Consider the following 19,623-nt stretch of genomic DNA (forward strand, 5'->3'; position numbering starts at 1 on the left):
GGCAATTAAATAAGCTATGGTACAATTTTTAAGTACATTAACTTAATATCCCTCTTTTTTTATTTTTTATTATTTGATATATTGGGATATCCATCCGGGGTATATGGGATACTATATCTATTCATGCTTTTAAATCAACACCTGAAGATGATATTTTAAAATTTTATGGTACAAGGCATGCTATTGTTACATCAAATTGTTGAGAGTGATAGGAGTTACAGAAATCTCTATGGCTGTTCTGTTGCTGGCATACATTGCATATTGCCTGCTGAAATGAGAACAGTGTAGGCCAACCTAAAGAGATCCTACAAGAAAGCAGGGGAGGGACTCTGTCAGGGAGTCAGTGACAGGACAAGAGGTAATGGCTTTAAACTAAAAGAGGGTAGGTTTAGATTAGATATTAGGAGGAAATTCTTCACTCGGAGGGCAGTGAGGCACTGGAACAGGTTGCCCAGAGAAGCTGTGGCTGCCCCATCCCTGGAGGTGTTTAAGGCCAGGTTGGATGGGGCAACATGGTGTAGTGGGAGGTGTCCCTGCCATGGCAGTGGGTTGGAACTGGATGGTCTTTTAGGTCCCTTCCAACCCAAACTATTTTGTGTTTCTGTGATTTGAGTTAACTGGGAAGCAGTCTGTCAAGAGCTTACAAAAAAATCCAATGTTAATAAGACATCCTGTGATGAAAAATAAATGCTGAGTACTTTTGGTGTCCCATCTTCAAAACTATAGACTTTTTGAATTCTTCCAGTCTTTCAGTGCTTGCAACGACTGCACTGTCATTGACCCCAAGATCAAGGTCTGAGAAGGTGATTTGTTTAGCCTTGACAAATAATATTGTTGTTGGAGCTAGTCAGACATTTACATGAAAGGCATCTTGGTCCATTAGTTTTACTAAAAAAGCACTTTTTTTTGTTGATTTTTTGTTCTTGTTGTTGAAAATATGTAGTCTTCTCTGATACAGGAATTTCATATAATTAAAATGTTTAAAAATACATCGCAAAAACTTCTTAAATCTTCTAATGACTAATAGAAACTTCGTTTTTCTTTTTTCTTTTTTAGTTTGTATGGTGAGGGCAACTGAATCCTTTCCCCAGAAGGCCTTTCTTTTAAAAGAGTTTCCTGTTAAATTCCTCCTGTGTCTTGGTATTATGTAAGCTAATAGGTCCCTTGGCTATAATAAATACTGGTTAGCTGACCTTTTTAAAAAACATTTTAAATAGTTTGGTTTCAACCCAAAGTTATTTGTAAATGAAACAAATGCAGCTATTGCTTTTATTTATTACTCACATTGAGTCAATTCATTTTTCCTTAAAAATGAGATTATTAAGATCTGACATTAGACTGAGAAGTAAAAATAGCAGATTCATTATTCGTCATGCAATGTTATGGTAGCGTAGCCCAATAACACACGCAGCAATGCTAAAATTGTAGTTTGTATATTCTAAGGATGTTTGTAAGTCTCTGAATCTTTACCCAGTCATCTTTTTACAATTTAAGACCCCCGCATCAAAATCCAAGCTCTTTAGGAAGAGAACCAATAGAGTTCTAAGACCTCGGTAAAGCAAAACACCAGGATCTCTCACCAGAAAGCCTATTTAAAATTACAAATAAACGTTAACACTTTTTTTGTTGTTGTTGTTGTTTAATTAGGGTTAAGTGACAACTATGCCAAAAAGAACCTGGGGTGCCTGATGGACAGGGAGAAGATGTGTCGGGCGGTGTGGCCGTACCTTAACATATTGGGGCAAGCCGAGCAAGCCCAGAGTGGGGCCACCAGGATGGTCAGAGAAATGGAACACAAAGCATAAGGAGAGGCCGAGAGAGCTGGCTTTTTTCAGTCTTTAAGAGAAAGCTGAAGGGAGACCTTGTTTCTGACTTCAGAAATGTAACGAGAGGATTTGGAGAAGAAAGAGAAAGACAGACTCTTCTTGGAGGTACATAGCAATAAATAAGAGGCAACAGACACCAGTTGCAACAAGCGAAATTGTTAGTTTTAAGGAAAAAAAAAATCACAATTAGGGTTGTCAAATATTGGAAAAAGTTGGCCAGAGAAGAAGAGGTGGAATCTCTGTCTTTGGGGGTATTCAAAACAAAACTGGACAAGGTCCTGTGTACGCTGCTTTGAATAGGGGGTTGGATCAGGTAAACTCTGGAGGTCCCTTCCAACCTAAATTATTCTATGAACCGTGGAGGAGAAAAGGGAAGAACAAAATGTTTTAATAACAATAAAAAAATCTGATTGTTCTGATGAAAATTGATCGCTTGTTATAATGTTAAAATTGACCCATGAAAGAAAATCTGGACACTTCTTGCAGGACATGCTTTGGAATAAAAATGCTTTCTTTTCTTTGTTCTAAAAAAGCTGGATGTATGACTTACCACCTGCATTAGACAAGACAAAATATTTATCTTTGTATTGTATCACCTTCCTCATCTGTAGAAGAACATCTGTTCCATATGAGTTACTATCTCTTCATTAATCTATATCTTCAAGTGGTGAAAAAAAATGAACTTCGAGAAAAGCTAAAGAAATAATACTGTCTTCTCAATTGTTTTCTCACTGTGGTCTTTTACTTTAAGGAAGAAAGGTATCCTTGCAAACTAAGAGAAGGGAAAAGGTTTTGAGGATTTTGAGGAAGATTGCTCAGTATTAGCATACCTTATACCTCCTATTATTAAAAAAAAAAAAAAGTCTCAAATGACTTAAAGCTCAAGGCTAGGTTTTACTACAATAAAAATTAGATTACTCAGAAAGTCAGTTAAAGTAAATGAGAAGTGATTAAAAGGCATGTTAGGTTTGAAATCCCCCCCAGTTCTCCTGCCTGCTCTATTTTTGTAGGCTGGACTTTTTAAGAAGGCTTAATTGTCAATTCAGTGACCACCTCCTTTCTGAAGCTTTGTGCTGCAACTGTTCGACCTGCTGCATTTTGTAATCCCTCTGGCCTTCTTCCATCAGTCTCTCTTTGTGTCTGCCAAGAACAATCTTTTACACTCCTCTCCAAGGTGTTTACCTAATTTCTTGGAGTAGTAATGAAATGTTTAAAATAATAACAATAATATATATATATATACATATATATATATATATATATATATAGCTTGTCAGAGGTTTTAGGGATAAATCCAATTTCTTTTAGCTTTTTTTTTTTTTTTTTCTGTAAAGAAGAGCTTGCAAGAGAGCACAGCACTGTACAGTTCCCATGAAGAGAGAAAGGACGTGAGTCTACCATCTTGATTTGTGGGCAGTGGAAGGAACCTGAATTTGAGGAGGGTTTACTTTGGCTGCTGGACAGTTGACTTTATGTACCTGTAATTCAAAAAGAAGTGAATGTTCTGCTACTTGACTCCTACTATAAATTCATTGTATTCAGGGAGGGGAAGAATAGAAGTAACTCCCTTCACCGATATTCTTATTTTTACAGGACAGTGAGCATCAGGTGTATTTTGTATTAGAGCCCAACTGTGTTGAATAACTATACCCAACATTTTATTATTTCATTTTTTTTCTCTTGCCCCTTTTTATGATTCTATTGTTTCCAGATGTGTCCATTCCAAATAAGTATTTACCAACTTTCCTTGGAGCAGTCAGAAACCTCTAATGAGTTGTTATATATCATGTATGTCAGACTACTACCTGTTTTCAACCAAATTCCCAGCTCTTCTTATTGCATTTCTTAAAAAGCATCTAATCCAAAGCGGCACTGCCTATTTTTGACTTCTGATGAACTCAAAGATAGCTACTCAACATCGTGCAGAATCAACCTCTTGAAGATATCCATAGGCATTTACTAATATATCTTCAAAATGTCTCTTAGAGACACATTTGTGGCACAGAACAATTGAAGGCTTAAGTCTTGCCCCAGTTCATGTTGTAGAACAACAGACAAAACCAGAAAGATCACATCCTAGGATGACTACTCTGGGTGAGGATGCATTTTTTCTTTTCCACTTATTTCTGTTTCTTTGAATGTCAGAATTGGTCTCTTCGCTGGGCTGACTTTGACTAACTTCTGTCATGCATATGCTCTTTTCACTGCCACTTTCTTCGCATCCCACAGGCGGCTGAATGGGTTACATGCCAGAAGCTTATTGGGAACTGGAAAGAGCATGAAAGTGTCCTTTCTGGCTTTATTTCAATATCTTTGCCAGATCCTGATGTTGGGTGGAACCCGGAAACTATTCACATAGAAAAACAATTAAGAAAATACTGTGAACAGTATTAATTTGATTTTTTAATGTGAATTTATCTGACTTATTTGAGCAATGTTTATTTCAGAGACCCTGAAATACTATTTTTTTCTTAAACTGAGTAATGAAAATGTTCCACTTGCCTTTTTTGTAGGAGCTAAGCAAGTTGGAAATAAAAACTTCATAATTCCTTAAATTCAGTAGGATGAATTTGGATTCAGAGTAATGAAACTGGTCCTGTGTTGTAAATATTGTTTTCTTGTTTCTTATAATGGGGTTTACATTTTTTCTTTGTAATAAAATATGTACCAATAACTGTTTTATAACAACGTATTAATCTATGGTTGAATAAATGCTTCAAATGCACGTTGATGTAGGTGAATTGGTAACTTCCAAGGGTAATCAAAAACCTCTGACTGCTTTGACTAAGACTGATCAGAAAGGGATAAATAACGTGTATGGGTGTGTTGGAGACTGTAGAAGCACAGCATTATAATAGGTATAGAATTCTTTATTGTAGGATTGCAGGGCTTGACCTTTTTCAGGTGTTGCTCATCTGCCTTTGCCTTTGTGACAGTTTTGTATTTCCTTCATTTCTAGCTCCTCAGCTGTTAATTTTCTTTACCTCATCTGCTGCATTTGCCTTACAAAAAAGCATTTCCTACCAATTGTCTCACCTTTCAGGCAAACGACAAAGTTCACCAATAATAATGCTTTTTGATTCATTTTAGTTATGGTGAGTATAATTCTTTCTTAACTGGAGAACTTAAGGTTGAATTTTGCTTAAGAAGGCTTCTCTTGAAACAGGAACAGTTTGGCTGAGTAACGCTTCAGTCACGGGGTAAGAACATAATAAAAATGTGAATAGATTAATCAGATCTAACACTTATTGTGGTAGTGCTTAATACAGTCGAATTTACCTTTTCAAGATTCTCTATATTTGTTATGAAAAGCGTAGACTTGTGTCTCAGTGTACAGACTGGGAATTCTAAAACTAAAGGCAGACTTTGGTGTCAGATTTTTGTCAAAGGAGAATTTACTGTCTTGACAGCGCTCATATTACACAGATTCCAACTGCTAAAGGTGACAAAATGAACTAGAAACAATCGCCCCAGGAATGGGAATGTAAAATGCCATAGATCTATTTCTTTTTCCAGAAAAGTGAGTTCTTTTTAGAAAAGGTAAACCTGCTTGTTCATTTTCAGACAAGTACGTTGCAGAAGCATGAAGTCCAAGTATGATCTCATCCCTTCCTGAGGGATTGTTTTAGCATATATCTGGTGATTAATCCATTTTCTTAAAAAAATAAAATAAAAAAAAATAAAAAAGATGTCTTTAATGGGGCTTGGGGGGCCATACTTGAAAACTTGGAGATGCATTAAGTGAATTCACAGAATAATTTTATTCTCACTTGGTTTGGCTGTTGCTTCCTCATTTTGGCTATTCTGATATATCATGTCTTTTACCTTCCTGCTTGAATTTTGGCCAGGTGAGCCATAGTGTAAATTGAATTATGTCTTGGAAAAACACCTGTTCAGCATTTGGTGTCCTTAAAGTAAGGCAAAACTAAATTGGTGTTACACGTGAAGACTGAAAATACAGCACTTCAGCTATCAGTTATTCTGGCATTAAGTGAGAAATCATTGAAAACACGTTGTGAATGCTGTTGCAAATAATTTTAGGCACCATTTTACTGAGACAGAAAACATGCTGCTGCTGTAGGAGGATTTAAATGTAGAAGTTGTGCTGATAAACTTTTCAATATAACTTAGAGCAAGAAAGCTGAAAACAGAGGGGAAGTGAAAAAAAGTAAACAGTTTCCTAAATAGTGAGGTACAGATTGCTGTAAACAAGCTTTTTGGATTAGTGCTGATAAATAGTTATAAATTACGTTATTACGCTATTTTGGCAAAACGTCCTACTTGTTCCACAGTGACTCGTGGGGACCAAACCATTTGCTTTTGTATTTTGCCAGGAAACCTACTTACCCCAAACCACATCTATAATTATTTTTCCACTGACAGCAAGACACTGTCCTCATCAGTTGCACTGAGTATTGTATTACTTTACAAGTAATATGGGGGAATACTAATTGAATAAAGAGATAGAATTTAGTGAGTCACATATAGTTCATAAAGTTATTGTGCAAGTTATAGTTGCACAAGACTTTAGGTAACTGATACCATATATATTGATAAAGTAGTAACTCCCATTTGCTGGACAATGTGCATTTAACCCTTCTGAATAGTTTGTACCGAGTGCCTGAATGGTTTTTGTCAATGTGTGTGAATGCCCTATGTATTTACCACAACTGGTCCTTAGGTGGTGTTTATTTGTACTATTAAAAAGATGTGAAAAATAGATGTTGTTCAAGAACCAGAAGGTTCATCAGTTATCAAAAAACTGTTCGGAAAGTTGATGACTTGTAGCCCCAGAAAGCCACAGTGTTGTCAGCGTTTGAGATAAGGCAGATAATCCCCACTCATTTTAACTTGATATGGATCCTAAGACCAGTAACAAACCCGATACTGAACTCCTTTCTCAGTCAAAGCTTCCACTGGAGTCTCTAGTAACTTTACCTGAGTGAAGGCCAGAAGACGTGACATCTTTCTGATCAAACTCAAGATTTATTTAAAAATCTCTCCCCCCAGTCTTTGTTAACTTTACAGTTGGTCCAACTACAAGATTTTCCTTTTAATAATTTGCAACACGACAGCTTCTTTTGGATCATTCATACCATTGGGGAAAGGTTATAGCAGTGGATGTACCTTACTGGGGTGTTTTTGTATCCTTGGAGATTTGGAAAATTAAATCTTTTTTCATCCAGAACAGGTAGAAAATATTGGAGGAACAGCAGTCTTTTTGTGGGAGTGGACCTGCGTAAAAGACTCTCAACTAGCCAGCATTGCACTAAAATTGTATGTTTAAAAGAATTAACGTCAACGGTTTGTGTTTTTTTTTTCTTTTAAATATATGTAATAATCTAAAATAATCTCCAGTCAGAAACCCAGTGCTTAGCTGTGGAACAAGAACAAATTGCCAGACAATCAGCTGAAGCAGGAGGTTCCAATTTTGCAGAGCTTTGGGGGCTCCTGGCAGAGAGGAAAGCTGTGTTATATACATGCTGACAAGTACAAGATAAGCAAGCTTCCCGCTTGCTGCAGTCTTGTCAGTTTAATTACCCTCCAGTGTCTATTTGTGATAGCCACTTGGGAAGTCAGTACTGAGGATACAAGTTTGTCAGATTCCAGTAGTTATCAAGTAATTGCACGTTTTGGCAGAAAAAAATAGGGCTTGGCTTAAAAGGGGTGAAAACTACCACAGCAGTAACATACAAAACATTTCCCTTTAAACTTATTTCTAAATGACCAGCAAAGCTCCAAAACCAAAATACCTCTGTGCAAAGGGAGTCAAAACTACTGGAGGTGTAAACAACTTTAGGTCATTTGCCTAAACTTAACCAACAGCAAAGTTTCTTGCTATCTGCTTTCATACACATAAATATACTTAAGGATCTGTATTATGCATTTAAAAATTCAACCTTATATTAACATAACCTCATTTCTGATTCATGTAAGTTGAGATTGAGGCAATTTCTATAACAATTTGATGATTTTTTTTTCCTACAGTGATTAAGTTATATGAGGAAATGCTACATATTTGGTGAAGCAGTTATAATTTCCTATTCTTGGATATGAAGTATTTGATCTTGTTATGCAAGAAGAAAACAACCTAATTGCTACATTAATAGTGTACATTGGTATGTTAATACCATAGAGTTTTGCCCTTGAGGATAACATTTTATTCATGTTAATTATACTTAATTGTTTATTCGCTACCTTTCAAAAGTACCTCTGATATTTTCAGTTCAAATTTCCCAAATTCCCAAGTTTTAACTGTGCATGTTTGAGAAGACCTTTGCCTTTGTTTTAATTAAATATTAAAATGCCTTTACTATTTATCACTCTCAATTTTTTGATGTAAATTCTCCCGAAGTTATTGTTCAGTCTCAAATTTGAATTTCTTTCCCATTTCATGATATTATTCCCAACATATAACTGTGAAGGGCATGGAATAAGAGGGCACTGTTAACAGCTGTGACTTTCTATGTAATTAACAGCAGAGGACCACCTCGTTGGTCTATGACATGATGTAACTTTAAGCCATGTTTTTCTGATTTGTTGTCAGGGAAGCCTTTGGAGACTGGACTCTAGCTGTTTTTTACTGTTGTTGATATTTGCTTGTTCATTTTAAATTTCTTTTGTTGTGTTCTATGCACTGCCTAATGCGGTAGGGCCATGATCTCAAGCAGGTCTTCCAGGCACTGTTGCAATATAGATATGTAATAACATCAACTCTTTTTGACAATACATTCTTCTTCCAGTTGACTATTGGTGTTATGAATTACATTTTCTCCAACTGTACTGTTCCACACTCCTCCACCCCTCTGTATTTTATTTTGTAATTTGCAACTTTGTTAGGAATTTTAAAAGTGATTTTTCTATTGTTAGTGGGGTTCAGAACATGACCCAGATTAATATAGTCTTCAATGTTTTTCTTTATTGTTGTTAACAAGTAAAAAGACAAGTAGATTATTAAATATAAAATTGGGGTATAAAACATTCTTATCCACTGTGATACTTTCTGTAGTTGTGGATTTTTTTTTTCTTTTGTTTTGTTCTTCTGGTTCCTTGAGGAATTCTGTTTACAGCGGTAGAGACTTGATTAGGATGTCATACAGGTTGGCTGTTATCTGCCTGAGATTAACATGCATTTGACCGCTTTTGGAGAAAGGATACTGGCCTCAAGGGTCAGTTGATGTGACCTGGTCTGCTCTTACTTTCTACCAGTCATAAATTTCCTACATCTGCATATCTGTGCGAAGGAGGGAGAGAAGTTTAAAGGATAGTATTGGCATATTTCCAAAGACTACACTTTTCTTAGTCTGCATTAAAGTTCACATGAAACAAAGAGGTAAAAGCAAGCAAGAAAATAGAAATGAGAATATAGAATCTTCCAGACTGAAAAAAAGTGAAACTTTTCTTGAAGAGAAGAGTGAGAGAGAATGAGCATTGGATGACATTTCTCCCAGAGTTTTTGAAAAAACTTACATGAAAACTTCATGTATAATACCAAGCTTTTGTAATGTCTGTCTAGTCAGATTGTCCCCTAAGAATATTTCAGGAAGCATATATGTTTGAAGCAAAGCAAAAAGGGAACTGGGAATGATTATGAATTTCATTGCAATGTTTTTAAGTATTTTGAAAAAAAATGGGAAAAATGAAAGAATAATTTGAAGACAAATGGAGTACAGAATTAAGTACAAAATGGGTTTACTACATGTAGGTTGCTGGCAACTAACCTGGTAGAGTATTTTGGAATTGTATTACGTGCCAGTGCTACAAACTCAGAACCCAGTAATGATCTTCCTGAGGTCAAAAACTGAAAAGTAGACATCAGACTGTGTTGGCTCAGCCCCAGAGTTTGTTTGACAATGATCGTGCAGTTCTTTCTGTTTGTCATTAACAAAAATAAAGTTGTCAGGACAGTTTGCTCTTTTGCTGCTGTTGGGTTTATTGGCTTTCCACTGTTATGCTAATAAAACCTTTTGTCAGCAGATGCAAATGAGACCTAGTTTAGCAACAGCAGAACTTTTTAACACAACTTTTTTTTTTTTTTCCATACAGAATTACATTTTAAGGGCTGAATGGAAACCACATGAAGAAGGCAGATATAAATGTCCTTAATGCAAATCTGCAATACTGTTTTTGCTGACTTATTTTCCCCCTGCTTTCATGTCCAGCCAGGTATGTCCTATTAATGTAAGAGTCTAGTCTTCTACAGATCCTTAGAAAACTCAGATGGTATCTGAAGGATAAAAATTTGTCATTTTAATTTGACTAAGGTCAGTTGGAAAGAAAATGCAAATGATTCTAAACAAAATTAGAGGATCTTCCTGCACTCAAGATCCAAACTTAATTGCTTGGGCCCCTATTTAAATGCCCTGAGAAAGGTTTGGAAGATATGGTTTGTTAAACAAAGAAAAGCTTCCTCTTTTTTTTTTTTTTTTGGATAACTAAATCTCTTTTATTATGTCCATAAAAGCACAACATTACTGAGATTTGAGATTGAAATTCTAGGAAGCTATGACTGGGTTTGGTTACAACTGCATAGCTATCACAAGCTGCCAGGGCTTTAGCCTTTAGCTGGAGGGCTCAAGGCTCGTACTTCAAGAAGCAAGTCTTATATATTGTTACCATTTCATTATGAAGTTCTGCACAATATTATTCTTGTTTGTATCTCATTTATTGCAATAAATTTACTGAACCCATGTTGGTAAATATAATACGTAGAAAACTGTCATGAACTGCCTGTTTTGTATATGAAGGCATGGTAAAAAGAATAATACGGTTTAAGTGTCAGAAGCTGAGCTGACAATAAGAAACATATATGAAATGAAGAGCTGGACTGCAGTCACTCCTGCTTTCTTCTCTTCATTCAGGCAGGAAAACCACAAGTAACAATGTTATCTCCATTTCATTTGATTATCTTTATAATCTGTCCTGCACACTGAAAGCACCGGTTGTATCCTTTGAAAGACCACCTAAATTACACTAACATATTTCTGTTCACAGAGTATGAAATTGAAATGTAACAGGCTTCAATGTGAAGAACATCAGAAAAGCTGAAAAATAAGTAGGACTGCCACTAGAACTGACTGAATGCACTGATATAATGGCAAATCCTAACAGAAGTTGTGCCACAGATTGTAAAAGAATTATGCCAAACAGTCCATATGATCCATGACCTGCTAACCTTTTCCATTTTACTTTGGAAAATCAGTCCTCTAGAGACTAAAAATTAATCCAGAAAACCCCCAGACATTTTATCATTGCTTAATTAGAGCATTCTTTAGTTGTTACATCTTTAACCAGAATGGATGCTTCTGGTCTTATTTCTTTTGCTCTCTTCTTGTCAGAAGTCAAATCTTTTAGGGAAAAAAAAGGTTTTATTAAAGAAAATGCTTTTGTGTTCCTTAAGATTCTTAAGTTTTAAATACATATAGGAAATGTTTTTCATTAGATGAAGAATAAAAGTGGCAAATGTTATTGTGCATGCCCATATTTGGCATTTGATGATAAGCAGCCAAAAAATCAATGTGACCCATATGTCCAAACAGTATGCCACTGGGGCGTGTTTTCTGTAATACACCGCAAAGGAGATCATGTGTTGTGTAGCTAGCATATGCATTTATTTCTCTCTTATTTGCCTTTGTAGAAAATTACAAAGCAACATTTTTCAGAGTAGTGTAATTGTTTTTTCTTCTTTGTCTGCATTAGTCTTTTGCACAGAGGTTGGAAGTAATGCGATTGGTCCCCTTCCCCTTCATTGCAGCCACTGTTGGCAGGATGGATGAGAAGTAATCATTGTGAATTATTATCTTGTTTCAGATTCTAGATTATGAAAATAGAAACAGCTGGTGGATAGCAGAAGAGATATTCTATGTGTGGCAGTTATGTCATACCTCTTAGTCGTTATCTCTGTCATGAGTGTTTCTCAGGAAGATCTTACCTTTGAGAAGAGCTCGCTGATATCTGCTTGTAGAAAAAGTGCGAACCTTCAAACTACAGGAGAATGTGAGAGAATTTTTAGGTGGTTTGTTTGACAGAAGCATCCTTTATTTCATCTTGGTCTCTGTTCCCTTGCAACCCATATTTCAACAGCCATGTTCAGCAGATGTAGTTCAGGTAGAGAAGTTTGCAGAGGCAGTGGCCATTTCTCAAATGTGACCAATAACATTATACATTTTATCTTTTTCAGCAGGTCTTACTTCTTGCTCTTCTATTAGTAAGGTTTTACTCTAATTCAAGTTTAGATTAGTTAGTGACTAAGGAATTAGGTGTTCTATGTGTGGAGAAGAAAAACAGGTCTGGAAACCCACACTTGTGTAGTGAATGAGTTGAAGCAGTTGTTGGTAATGCTGTTTATGAAGTTTATAGTGACAAATTGTATTTTCTTTTCATAAAGTAGGTCAGAAAGTTTAATAATTCTATTGCCTTGGATAATAATCAGGGTCTCTATGATAAGATTCAGGCGTCTAATTCAGAGGTTTAATTCTAATTTAAGTTTACCTAGTGGATTTGAAAATAGAGCCTTTTAATTAAATGCCTTAACATGGATTTGTACAAACAGCTTTTTTCTTTCCTGATCAAACTTGATGGGCATTTCTTGAACTTTGTCTTCTGGCACTTTGTGTTACGTCATGAGTATATGTAGTTGTATGCCTATATACCTGTGTATGTGAGCTGTCCCCTGTATAATCCCTTACTGTTTTGCAACGATTAACCATGGGATTAAACATAAACATCAGGAACAAAGATGGGGAGGATTGAAGGTCAGTGAGTCATTCACACAGCAGCTTTCAAACTTAGATTGAAAAGAGCTTAAAGTGGGATGGAGTGAGATCTCAGGGGACAGTGGCTAGAAATACTGTACGATGCACTACAGTTGGGCATAAATCTTGATATATCTCTTTAGCTGCATTTGATTTTTGACAAGGAAGAAAAAATATTGCTTTCAGTTGCGCAATTTTGAAAAATTTTGAAAAAAAATAAAGAAAACACAGAAGCCAGAACTGGATGACGTGTTCCCTTGTGCTTTGTTAAATACAAAGATGAGATCCTTTCTTTTCTCCCACTCATCGTTCTCTTGTTTTATATTTGAAAGGCATGGCAATGTCTTAAGTCACAACATATCCCTGGGAAGTTGTTTGTTGTTGGTTGCTTTGGCTCCTTGTTGTTGGCCCTCATTTTGTAGGTGTGGCCTCCACGTTGTGTTCCCAAATACTTTGCTTTGTATTTCACAGAATTGAAATGAATACTGTCTGAAAACCTGCAGACAGCTAGGAAATTCAGATCAGTTTATTTTACAAACCTGTCTTCCTTGTTATCTCAGTATTTCACTATATCTACTGTAATTATCATTAATGACTTCTGGATGGTATAGAAAATGGTATATTGTGTTCGTGATTTAAACTGAATGTGATATGGAATGAAGTCAGAGGTCTTGTAAAAGTCTGTATCTGTTACATCTGCACAGTTACTTTCTCTCTAAAAACCCTTGTGAATGAAGTCAGGTGTCTTTGATAAGACTATTCCTTTATAAAACAGTATCAAGTGGCATTTATGTTCATAAATTATTAGTTTCAGTAGTTATCAGCTGTACGCAGGAGTCTAATGACTGAGTCTGCAAAGACAGACTAAGAGGAAATTAAGTGCATTGTCAAAGGGCTTAAATGCACTGTTGAGGAGTCTGAGAAACATTGCGAAATATGTGTGCATCTGGAAATTAGGAAAGACAGAAGACTACTCTTTAGCTCTGTATTAAGTTAAATCCACATACAATTTTTCTTTATTGTGTCCAGGAGTGTTGTCAAGCTTCTGGCCTGATGGTACCTTGTTGTATTTGGTACACTCCACAGAGAATGATTTTTTTTTCTTTTTTTCTTTTTTTCTTTTTTCTTTTTTTTCTTTTTTCATTTTTCTGTTTTCTTTTTTCTGTTTTCTTTTTTCTGTTTTCTTTTTTCTGTTTTCTTTTTTTTTCCATTTACAAATGTTTCAAGATTAATTAAAAATATATTATCTCAGCATCTATCAAAGGACTCTTGTAAGAAATCTCTCTTCGTTTTAGTACTTACTGGTTACTTCACATTTTCGTTGCTTTCTGAAGCACTGGCTGATAGAAACACAGCAATCTAAATTGCTGATAATTTCTTTATATCCATCTTGGAAAAACTGCACTATTTTCTTTTGTTCTTCAGCTATGGCAAAAAGTATCCTTTACAGATTAACCTTACAATTTTGCTTCCAGAAACCTTGGTTACAATGGTTCAATAGTTTAACAAGCAATATTCTTTTGTTAGAAAATATTCAGCTGTAGTTGCGTTCTGTTTGACTTCTGTTTTTGAATCTCGCTTGAAGATGTTTCAGTTTTCTTTTCTTGCTTCTAAATTCCTGTTTTGATGTTTTTATGACTTTGTAAGTATCTAGCGCAAAATGCTGGGAAATATGAGTAGATAGTCTTAAGACTATTACTTTGATTTTCTGCATATTAAATTGCTTGGTTTATTCCATCCTAAATGATATATATTTCCAAGTTAAATGCTAAAATATGAACGTGATGTTTAACTGAGGACTCAACAAAATGTTTAACTAGATAAGTTTTCAACTGCTCAAAAATGTGTGAAAAACTACTTCATGTTCACTAAACTGTAACCCTTGGCAATTTAGTCCAATATATCACTGAAAATAAGATCAGATACTAGTAGATTTGTTTTGTTTTCTTTTTCTCCTGCTAGATCTTACTCTCTTCCTTATCATCTCATTTTATTGCTTTCTTCCTCTTTATTGTTTGGCCTTGCAATTCCAGAAAACTATTCCTTAGGATCACTGCACTCAGATCTTGTGTGTCTGTACTCAGATTCTTGTTTGCTGAGGTTTGGACTGGAGGAAGCTGCTTAAAATAGAATGTTCTTAGGTTAAGTTCAATGTAGCAGATGTAATGTGTAGCTCGGGGAGAAGGGAGTAACATGGCAAGAAAGGATATAACTGTAAGAGAGAGAGTTGAAGAAAGATGAAAATGTGCAAAATCTGAAAATAAATGTAACTGTCCTGAAGTGGCAAAAAAAAAAGAAAAAAAAAAAAGGAAATTAATGACAGCAGATCCCATAAAAAGATAAGGTTTGAGAGTAAAAATTTGCACCTAGATCCTGGCTGAAATCAATGCCAATTGAGCCTGTGAGCCTGCTCACTTATTCAGGTTCACATTTCCACATTTGAGGCCAGACATAGACAAGATCAGTCATTCAGAGCCTTTCAAAACTGGTACCTCTGGCAAAACTTGAACAGCCTGTCCCTCCTTCCTCACCAGCAGCTTTCTGGTGCAGCTACCAAGTGAACCATCATGTACCACAGGCTTCCGTTCTGCTGTATCTCCTGCTTCAATTTAATAGTCACATAATTTCATTATCTTCTCCAGATGTGGCTTCATTAGGTCTGGCTAGAATTCTGTTTGGCATAAAGTTCTGAGATTTTGGAACTTTTGTTCATTCAGCATTGGGTGAAGACCGAAGGGATGAGGACTTAAAAAAAAGACTCTAAAAGAGTGTCATGATAGAGAATAGACAAATACGCCACCTTCTGCAATAGAGGGAAGATGTACTTTGCAGTTTGGACTTCCCAAAGGTTGCTTTATAACCCTTGGCTGCAGAGTTGGTTTGATAAATTGATGTTTATTTGCACAAAAAGGAGTTGCTCTAGTAGAGAAGATGAACTCCATAGTGTAGGTCCCTTATTTTAAATAAAAGACAAGAAGATCCTGGGAGCCATTTCCCCAGCAATGAAACAGCTTTCCAACAGTGAATGGTAGGACCAAACACATGCCTCTGTTCAGGCGTTTTTTTGTTGCTTGATATTTAGTTTAGCCAGTATGATACTAGAGACATCACCGTGACTTTTATTACTTCAAATCCCAAATGAAACTATTAAATAAGCATTGACTTTGTTGCTGTTCCTCTAAACGTTGTAGTTTATTTTTGAAATATAATGGTTAAACAGGGTGTAGCATTCTTTATGGCCATCTGTTTTTTAAATGTTCTGGCAAAAATAAAACAGATATATGTATATAGCTAAATAGTAGAATCAGTGTTAACTAAACATCCAAAAAGATTCAAAGGCCAAAAAATTACTTTTATTTTCTTCCTGTGGGTGAGTCTGCTATGTCTCCTAGAACATAGAGGGACAATGTATTTTTCTATATCATTATACTGTAGATAAACACCTGTTTAGGCAGCCACTGTGCAGTGTTTGTCAGGTTGTTGTAACCCAATCATGAAAAAAATTCACTGCACCCTTCCTTATTTAAAAATAAATAAAATTTGTATCTATAAATACCCCTGAAAAATATATATGTTCCCAGTTTTACTTGGACATTCTCCTAAGACTTCTGTCTTGTGAAGATTGTGTTTCTTCATTATTTAAAAAAAAAAAAAATAAAATTGTATAGAATGAGGGAGTTTTTTTCCCTATACAAACCACAATAAAATTGGAAGGATGTCCATTCTTATTAAAGCTGTTTCAGGCAAAGTAATTTATTACAATCACAAAAGTACTATTGATACACCAATTGTTAGAAATGAAGTTTTAGAGACATCTCAGGGTTTTTCACCAGCCACAGAGTTCAGGGGAGACTAATGTAGTGCTTTCACTTCTTTTGGAGGAGAAAAAGAAAATAAAAGTAAGCTTTAATATTATTATCATTGCTTATCTGAGAAACTGAGAAAAATTATGCTAAGCCTAAATATCATTGAATTTCGCTTTCACGGGATGAAATCCAACTAGAAATTCTATTTTCTCAGCTGATAATGGGTAGCTCCATGTAATATGCAAACACCTCCAAATATTTGTCTCTATTCATTGTGTTTTTAATTTTACTGAAGACTTAATGCAAGTTGATGACTTGGAAAGGAAGTGTTTGTAAAATCTGCATAAAGTTATTGTGGGATGGCAATAGTTGTATTACATTCCTTTCACAATAAGGTTAAATCTGTAGTTGTTTATTTTTTATGGCCCTCCTAAATTTTATTTATTTATTTTAAGGTCTAAACCAGTCTCATTTGCTTTCAGTCCACTTTTACGATACATTCAACACCTCAGAGTCAAACCGATCATAATCACCAACTTTAGGGAAGGTAAAACGTGTTGTTGCGCCTGCAGTTACGACATTCTTTCCCACGGTCTCCTTCCACTTTCTTTACCAAAAGCCTCAATGTCTGATCCAATAAGCATAAAAATATATGTCAACTTCTGAGCCATGAGTACTTCAATGATAAAGAAATATCTACCTCACTTTTATAAAGGCTTTTTTTAGAGCCTTTCAGAGCCTATTGCATTTACTTACTGTAAAAATACTTTCCTAAGCTCCAGTCATTTTTATCATGTTGGTTGGAAACTGAAAGAGGGTAACAAACCTCCGGTCAGTAACACTTTAAGTGCAAGTGGTGAGCAATTAGAACAATATCAGAGGAAAAAGGAGGAAGTCTGGATCTCAAACTATTATGGTTTTAATCAAAACAGATTTATGTAATTCTTGGTCAGTGTAAACTGACCCTGCTGTTTTGAAGTCAACAGACCTAGACCATTTAACTTAATACAGGAGTAGGAATTTATTGCTTTCCATATATGAAGTGCCATTTATAAAAAAGCAAACATCCAAAAAAAAGCCCTGATCCCAAGAGACCATCCCTACCATCCCTTTTAAACTGCTGGTTTACTTCTGAAGTGTTCTTCAGTCCATGTCACGTATTAGCTGCTTTCTATCTGCCTGTACTGTGAGGACAAGCTTACGAGTGGCCTCCGACCCAAATGCACGTGCATGGCTCCCAGTCTTGGTAGCTGCATCGCTCCAGGGACTTCGCCGTCAAAGCAGGGAACAGGACAACCTATCACCTCTGCTGGTGCCGGGTGAACCTTGACCCCGTATAAAAGAGAGAAGTTGGTGGAAGAACAATTTAGGTGCATTTGGGTGATGACCAGACTGCCATGCTTTAAGCCAAAATGTTCTGATGTGGATGGGCTTTCGAGCTGAAACCCTTTTGTCTTCTAGTTGGTAGGACATGGAAGACTGCAGGATGGGGTTAGTGAGTTGATTAACATCTGTACTCCCTTCTGGGGCCTTGTTCTGGTTTTGAGGCAAGAGTAACTTGGTGGCTATTCAGCTGTGCTTTCCTCCTGCCAAATCAGGCTTCCCTGAGATCCATGTCTTACTTACTCATCACATTCTACTTTGTGTTTGTGCGTTAACATTCCTTGCTGAAGCCATGCAGTATCGCATCCCACATGTCAACCAGGGTGTTGTTCTCAGTGTGGGAAAATAATGGAAAATGATTTTTTTTTTTTTTTTTTGGCATTCAAAGTTTATAGCTGAGAAACCTGAGGTAAATGGTATGTTACTACTGGGCCAAGGGGTCACCCTGTCTCCATAAAACTGCCTCTTGCAATGTGATATGAGCCGTTGTTCAACCCTTGGGACAGACAGAGAGTTAAAAGGTGAGGCTGTCATCCTCCTTGCGTCCCCTAGGTGCAGAGTGTTACAGAGACAAATGCACATGAGGGGAAGATTTCTGACCATGAAAGACAGAAGGGTATTTCAATGTAATTAGAGTTCATCAAATCTGTCAAAACTGTGTAGACCTGTGCAACTAAAGTGAGTGCAGCTGTGCTCTCTGCATTGCACTTCATGTTGTATTTCATGGGTAGCCATAACTGTAGGTTACAAAGCTTGTTTAATTTATACTGGCAACGCTGAGTGTCTAGGAAATAATAGTATAGTGGTGATGTGTGAATCTCAAAATATTCAGAGGTTTGTTCTGGTTTGGATAGCAGTAAAAAGCACAGATGCTGATCTGAGCCTATTGGATCTCTCAAAACAGGCTGGGGACCCCAGTACAGAAGAAGTCTCCTAAGTTTTTTGGCCACTGCTAGATTTAATTTTGAACTGGATGGACCACTGCCCAAGGCAACTGCAACCAAATGGTAGCAATCAGCAGCAAAGAGAGCCAGAGAGAAATGCAAAAGCTACACAAGTAATGTAGCCGGGTTTCATTTCAGTTGAACTCTGGCATGCTTTTTCTTATTGGCTCTGAAATGTCTTGGCATGTAGATCAAGATATCCAAGTGTTGCGGGTTAACCCCAGTAGGCAGCTAAGCACTACACAGCCACTTGCTCACTTCTACCCATGGCCCCCCAGCCCCAGAGGGAGAGGGGAAGAGGAAAAGAAGAGGAAAAGCAAGAAAACTTGGGGTCACGATACACATTGCTTAACAAGCAAAGAAGTGAAGAAAAAAAGAAGGAAAACAAAAGAATTGATACAAAGCAGTCACTCACCACTTCCCATGGGTAGACCAATGCCCAGCCAGTTCCCAAGCAGAAGATGTCATGACATTATTTGGCCTTGAATGTCTCTTTGGTTAGTTCAGGTGATCTGCCTGCTCGTGTCCCCTCCCAACCTCCTCTGTGCGCCCCAAGTCTGTTCATTGAAGGGCAGAGGGAGAAGCAGGGAAGGCCCTGCAGCAACAGCTAAAGCTTGGGTGTGTTATCAGCATTGTTTTGGTCGCAAATCTAAAACAGGACCATACGAGCCTTTATGAAGAAAATTAACTCCATCCCAGCCAGACCCACTGCACCAGGCAATTTGAGCAGAAATTTACTTTGTCTCTTTGGAAATACTTTATGCCTGCAGTTCAGGAAGTTCAACAGAAACCTGCGTCTTCAAACTGAGGCTCCAATGTCAAGCTAATCTGTTCCCACACATACCAGTTCCACCGGAGCAGGTCTGCCTTCAGATAGGTCTGCCTTCAGATATTTTGCTCTTTTCAACCT

At 36.6% G+C, this 19,623-nt stretch overlaps 1 protein-coding gene across 1 annotated transcript in view; it reads left to right on the forward strand.

Moving 5' to 3' along the window:
• Positions 1–19,623, forward strand: part of LOC308194588 (uncharacterized protein) — a 124,664-nt gene that overhangs the window by 16,888 nt on the left and 88,153 nt on the right. The window contains exons 2-8 of the mRNA XM_080590704.1: positions 1,057–1,147; positions 1,648–1,931; positions 3,161–3,214; positions 4,786–7,130; positions 7,815–7,945; positions 9,873–9,992; positions 11,637–11,822. The gene's annotated coding sequence lies outside the window, so the exon portion shown is untranslated. The remainder of the gene's footprint in view (positions 1–1,056; positions 1,148–1,647; positions 1,932–3,160; positions 3,215–4,785; positions 7,131–7,814; positions 7,946–9,872; positions 9,993–11,636; positions 11,823–19,623) is intronic.

Source organism: Anser brachyrhynchus (genome assembly GCF_964034855.1).
Source record: "Anser brachyrhynchus genome assembly, chromosome: 4".
NCBI classification, from domain to species: Eukaryota; Metazoa; Chordata; class Aves; order Anseriformes; family Anatidae; genus Anser; species Anser brachyrhynchus.